We start from the raw sequence: 7,066 nt of genomic DNA, 5'->3' as shown, positions 1-7,066 counted from the left end.
AAGCCGTAGATACACCATTCTGTGGTCTGAAGAATGGTATCTGTCTTCTAACAGATCCACTAGGCAGTGCCCCAGTAGGGACTCTGTGTGGGGGCTCCGACCCCACATTTCCCTTTCACACTGCCCTAGCAGAGGTTCTTTCTCCATGAGCACCCTGACCCTGCAGCAAACTTCTGCCTGGGCATCCAGGCGTTTCCATACATCCTCTGAAATCTAGGTGGAGGTTCCCAAACCTCAGTTCTTGACTTATGTGCACCCACTAGCTCAACACCACATGGAAACTGCCAAAGCTTGGGGCTTCCACCCTCTGAAGCAACAGCCCAAGCTGTACCTTGGCCCCTTTTAGCCATGGCTAGAGCAGCTGGAATGCAGAGCACCAAGTCCCTAGGCTGCACACAGCATGGGGACCTTGGACCCAAGCCACGATGCCATTTTTTCCTCCTAGGTCTCTGGGCCTGTGATGGGAGGGGCTGCTGTGAAGACCTCTGACATGCCTTGGGGCCATTTTCCCCATTGTCTTGCAGGTTAACATTCGGCTCCTCATTACTTTTGCAAATTTCTATAGCCAACTTGAATTTCTCCTCAGAAAATGGGATTTTCTTTTCTATCACATTGTCAGGCTGCAAATTTTCTGAACTTTTATGCTCTGCTTCCCCTATAAAACTGAATGCCTTTAACAGCACCCACATCACCTCTTGAATGCTTTGCTGCTTAGAATGCTTTCTTCCACCAGCTACCCTAAATCATCTCTCTCAAGTTCAAAGTCCCACAAATCTCTAGGGCAGGGGCAAAATGCTGCCAGCCTCTTTGCTAAAACATAACAAGAGTCAACTTTGTTCTAGTCCCCAGCAAATTCTTCATCTTCATCTGAAACCACCTCAGCCTAGATTTCATTGTCCATATCATTATTGGTATTTTGGTCAAAGTCATTCAACAAGTCTAAACTAAAGGGAGTTCTAAATTTTCCCACATTTTCCTGTCTTCTGAGCCCTCCAACTGTTCCAGCCTCTGCCTGTTGCCCATTTCCAAAGTCACTTCCACATTTTCAGATATCTTTTCAGCAGCACCCCCCTCTACAGGTGCCAATTTACTGTATTAATCCATGTTCATGCTGCTGATAAAGACATACTCAAGACTGGACAATTTACAAAAGAAGGAGTTTAATTGGACTTAGAGTTCCATGTGGCTGGGGAAGCCTCACAATCATGGTGGAAGGCAAGGAAGAGCAAGTCACATCTTACATGGATGGCAGTAAGCAAAGAGAGAGCTTGTGCAGAGAAACTCCCATCTTTAAAACCATCAGATCTCATGAGACTTATTCACTATTATGAGAACAGCACGGGAAAGACCTGCCCCGATGATTCAGTTACCTCCCACTAAGTTCCTCCCACAACATGTGGGAATTCAAGATTTGAGTGGGGACACAGCCAAACTATATCCCAATGAAAATGGATGATGGGGGCATGGACACTCAGGCATCAGTCGTTTTTAAAACTACACGGATGATTCCACATACACCCGGCACTTGGTTGCTAACTTGACACCTCTGGTCTAAGTCAATCATGGTTGTCCCATCACCCTTACTAGTGCATGAGTTAAAAAAGCGAATGTGGCCAGGTGTGGTGGCTCATCATGCCTGTAATTCCAGCACTTTGGAAGGCTGTGGCAGGAGAATTACTTGAGCCCAGGCATTCAAAACAAGCCTGAGCAATCTAGTGAGACCTTGTCTCTACAAAAAAAATAAAAAATAAAAATTAGCCAAGCATGATGGCATGTGCCTGTGACCCCAGCTACTCGGGAGGCTGAGGTGGGAGGATTGCTTGAGCCCAGGAGGTCTAGGCTCCAGTGAGTTGAGTTGGTACAATAAGGGCATGCCGATGTTGGGATTCCTAGATGTGTCATAACCATCAGTGCCCTGAGAAGAGCTTTCCCAAGGACAAGCTGATGTGCTGGAGGAAGGGAGAGTAAGGAGAGAATACCCCTAGGTCCCTGGTAACCTCCCCAAACTGCACATCCACCCAACCTGAAGATGTCCTCCTCCAGGATTCTCATTACCTGAAACCAAATCCATTCAAGTGAGGGGATTCTGCTATTTACAACAAAAGGTATAACTGACACAGTGAAGAATTCTCAATACGTAAAGGTCTTTAGAAAGATTTCCCAGCTGGGCTCAGTGGTTCATGCCTGTATGATTGCATGAACCCAGAAGTTCAAGACCAGCCTAGGCAACATGGCAAGACCCCATCTCTACAAAAAATTAAAAATTAGCCAGGCGTAGTGCCATGCACCTGTGATCCCAGCACTTAGGGAGGCCAAGGCAGGTGGATCACTTGAGCCCAAGAATTCAAGACCAGCCAGGGCAACATGATGAAACCCCAACTCTACAAAAAATAGCCGGTGTGGTGGCAGTCGCCTGTAGTCCCAGCTACTTGGAATGCTCAAGAGGGAGGATCACTTGAGCCCAGGAGGTTGAGGCTGCAGTGACCCATGCTTGCGTCACTGCACTCCAGCCTGGGTGACAGAACAAGACCCTATCTCAAAAAAAAAAAAAAAAAGCCGGGTATGGCGGCATAAGCACTCTTGGAGGCCAAGGCAGGTGGATCACTTGAGGTCAGGAGTTCAAGACCAGCCTGGCCAACATGGTGAAACCCCGTCTCTACTAAAATTACAAAATGTAGCCAGACATGGTGGCTTGCACCTATAATCCCAGCTATTCAAGAGGCTGAGGCACAAGAATCACTTGAGCCTAGGAGGCAGAGGTTGCAGTGAGCCGAGATCGCGCCACTGCACTCTAGCCTGGGCGATAAAGCAAGACTCCATCTCAAAAAAAAAAAAAAAAAAGGGCTGCGCACAGTGGCTCACACCTGTAATCCCAGCACTTTGGGAGGCCAAGGTGGGCGGATCACGAGGTCAGAGATCAAGGCCACCCTGGCCAACACAGTGAAAGCCATCTCTACTAAAAATACAAAAATTAGCTGGGCATGGTGGGGCGTGCCTGTCATCCCAGCTACTTGGGAGGCTGAGGCAGGAGAATCGCTTTAACCCAGGAGATGGAGGTTGCAGTGAGCCAAGATCATGCCATTGCACTCCAGCCTGGGTGACAGAGCAAGACTCTGTCTCAAAAAAAAAAAAAAAAAAAATTTCCTACTGGAGGGAGACCTCAGTGAGTGTGTGTGTGTGTTAGTTTTCTCCTAAAGGAACAGGAACAGGAATGTATGAGGAGCAAACGAAGCAAAACATGAGGGGAAGGGAGGGACAGGGGATTAGAAAAACCAAGAGCTAAATATAGAGAAAAATCCATATAGCTTGAGAGGAAATTATGCTTTAGAAGTGGAATGAGAATGATACAGGAACAAATTAAGAGGAGGTCCTAAATAACTTTGAGAACTTAAGGACACTGATGGTTAATGGAGATGTAATATGGTTTCCTCAACACAGAGGCCCAGGGGAAGGATTAGAATTATAGAACTACAGTAGTAGGAAAAAGAGCAAGTTCGAGGACTAGGGGTGGGAGTCAGTGAATGCACAGATAGTTACTAAATACCTAGTCTGTGTTTGCTCATGCAGGTGACACAATAAATCTAAGAACACTTGCAACCAAAGTACAAGATTTGCTTTCAAAACAGAAAAAATAAAATAAAATAAAAACCACAAACAAACAAACAAAAACAACTGGAGAGCACTTATCCTGCAAACAAGATGCATGCAATAAATATTTCTTGAATCAACTAGGGACAGAGGATTTATTTGGGCACAGGAAATGCAATGAGACTTAAAGACAACATGGTGGATGAATTCTTAATTGTAGATCCCTGGCAGCCGTGGCAGGCCAAATAATTCCTAATAGTATGCTCGTGAGACATGTGTATTACTGATGCAGTAGAATTTGATGTGTGACTAATTGTTTTCTATTTCAAAAAATGCAAATTATTCCATTCAAACAGAAAAATGTATGAAAAAGCTCGAGAGTGACTAATACAATCCTTGTATCACTCATTTCAATGTTAGAGACTTTTACATTTTTTAATTAATAAATGGGCACCATGCAGAAGCTTCGCTGAAAGAGAGAGCCTTTGTAAAGCTTGGTGCCCATGTTGTAGAGACAGTGGAGCTGTCACAGCCATGCCATGGTGAGGAACATGAGCCACCTGACTGCTGCTTGCTGGTTGTGTGACCCTGGAAAGCTGTTTCAACTCTTGGTACATTTGTAAAATGGAGAAAATAAGGCTGGCCCTCTCAAAAGGCTGTGAAGATAACTGAGAAACATGTAGGTAAAGTGTTAACTAGTGACTAGTGTGTGGTGGGTAGTCTGTAAATGTTAACTACTACTATTATCATCTTCATCCGTCTGGACTGCTATAACAGAATACCATGGACTTGGTAGCTGATAAACAACAGACATTTATTTCTCACAGTTGTGAAGCTGGGAAGATCAAGATCAAGATGCAGCGGGTTCAGTATCCAGTGAGCGCCTGTCTCCTGGTTCATAGACACCACCTTCTTGTTATGTCCTCAAATGGTGGAAGGGGATAGGGGTCTATCTCAATCTTAGGTCTCTCTCTCTCTCTCTTTTTTTTCCTTTTCTTTGAGACAGGTTCTTGCTCTGTCACCCAGGCTGGAGTACAGTCACATGATCATGGCTTAATGCAGCCCCCACCTCCTGGGCTCAAGTGATCTTCCCAGTTCAGCATCCCAAGTAGCTGGGACTACAGGTGCAAACCACCACCCCTGGCTAATTTTTGTGGAGACAAGATTTCACTTTGTTGCCGAGGCTGGTCTCAAACTCCCAGATGCAAGTGATCCTCTTGCCTCAGCCTCCTAAAGTGCTGGGATTGCAGGCATGAGCCATCACACCTGGCTAATCATTTTCCTGGCCCATCATTTTCCTATATCAATGAACAGAGGACCATTCTGCTTACCTCTAATTTGAAATGCAAGTGTATCTGCCTTGGGTACAGTGAATAATGGATGTGGTCAGTATTTACCCAAGGATGAATGTGACTGCCCAAAAGCAAAATAGAGATCTGATGCATTTTAGAAAAGGTGATCTCATAGAAAACAAAGTAGCATTTACTTTAAATGTCTTTCTTGGCCTATTCAGTAATTATGTGTTTAGAAAAGAAAAGTAGTAAAGAGTGATAGGAAGGAAGACCAACATCAACAGGGCATGTTAGTAGATGAAATGTTTAAAAATGCAATTATTGAGGGAGACTTCTGTTTCCAGCCCTGACAGAGTAACAAGTACCATACACGCCCTCCTGCTATAAGGAAACTGGACAAAGTATATGAAACAAATGTTCATACACATACTATAGGCAATTCAAGACTGTGAGAAGGAAAAGAAATGGAATGAGTCCAAAAATGACCTAGGCTGTCTGCCTGGAGATACTTCCCAGACTGCTGTGGTGCAAGAAGAGGGAACCTAAACAGAATATGGTCATTTCACCAAGTTGAAGGACAGAGATTGATTTCAGGAGGCTAAGGAGGCTGGAATTTGCAAGGCAAAGTAACACAGAGAAAAGAGTCCAGAGAAAGAGCCTAGGAAATCTGCATAACAGTGCCCTGGAGTCTTGTGCTAAATATTAAACTGTATCTCTAACAGGAAACTCCGCAAAGCCAAGCAAAAAATCACCATGAGGAAATGTAAGTTGGACAGTTCCCAGAGCCCACACACTACTGAGGTATGTTTGAGTTCCAACTCTGAGTGAAGAGACCTGATTAAACACTCAGGATATGTGGTAAAGATCTGTGAAGTGTTACACCTTAGGAGTAGAACTAAAATAGACCTGGAACAGCAATTCTCAACCAGGGGTGAGTTTACTCCCCAGAGGATATTTTGCTATATCTGGAGACAATTTATATTGTCATGACTGGGAAGATGCTACCATTGTCTAGAAGGTAGAGGTCAGGTGTCTTAGTCCATTTGTGCAGCTATAACAAAACACTGCATGGTTTATAAATAACGGAAATTTGTTTCTCACAGTTTTGGAGGCTGGGAGGACCTAGATCAAGGCACTGGCAGATTTGGTGTCTGATGAGAGCTGGCTTCCTGGTTTAGAGAATATGTTCTTGCTGCTTTCTCACATAGTGAAAGGGGACAAGGCAGCTCTCTGGGGCCTCTTTCATAAGGACACCAATCCCAAACGCCCCACCTCCTCTGATACTACTAGTCTTAGACTTCAACATATTAATTTGGAAGAGACGGCCGGGCGCGGTGGCTCAAGCCTGTAATCCCAGCACTTTGGGAGGCCGAGACGGGCGGATCACGAGGTCAGGAGATCGAGACCATCCTGGCTAACACTGTGAAACCCCGTCTCTACTAAAAATACAAAAAACTAGCCGGGCGAGGTGGCGGCGCCTGTAATCCCAGCTACTCGGGAGGCTGAGGCAGGAGAATGGCGTAAACCCGGGAGGCGGAGCTTACAGTGAGCTGAGATCCGGCCACTGCACTCCAGCCTGGGTGACAGAGCGAGACTCCGTCTCAAAAAAAAAAAAAAAAAAAAAAAAAAAAACATAATTTGGAAGAGACACAAACATTCAGACCATAGCACCGGGGTTGCTGTTAAACATCCTAGAGTGCACAGGAAAGGCCTCCACAACAAAGAAATATCAACAGTGCCAAGAAGTTGTCAATCCAAATGTCAAAAGTTGTGACCTGAGCCTGTGAGTGTGAAGAAAAAAAAAAGACAAATATCAAAACTACCAATGTTGTGGCCAGGCACAGTGGCTCACAACCTGTAATCCCAGTGCTTTGGGAGGCCAAGGTGGGCAGAATGCTTGAGGTCAGGGGTTTGAGATCAGCCTGGCCAACAATGGTGAAACCCCATCTCTACTAAAAATACAAAAATTAGCCAGGCGTGGTGGCAGGCGCCTGTAATCCCAGCTACTGGGGAGGCTGAGGCAGAATAGAATCACTTGAATCTGGGAGGCAGAGGTTGCGGTGAGTGCACCACTGCACTCCAGCCTGGACGACAGAGCAAGACTCCATCTCAAAAAAAAAGAAAAGAAAGACCTTTTCAGATAAATAAAAGCTGTGAGGTCATTTCCAGAGAACTGCATTATAAGA

The sequence above is a fragment of the Trachypithecus francoisi genome, unplaced genomic scaffold, assembly GCF_009764315.1.
Source record: "Trachypithecus francoisi isolate TF-2019V2 unplaced genomic scaffold, Tfra_2.0 Lachesis_group5, whole genome shotgun sequence".
Taxonomy (NCBI): domain Eukaryota; kingdom Metazoa; phylum Chordata; class Mammalia; order Primates; family Cercopithecidae; genus Trachypithecus; species Trachypithecus francoisi.
This window is presented reverse-complemented; position numbering follows the sequence as displayed.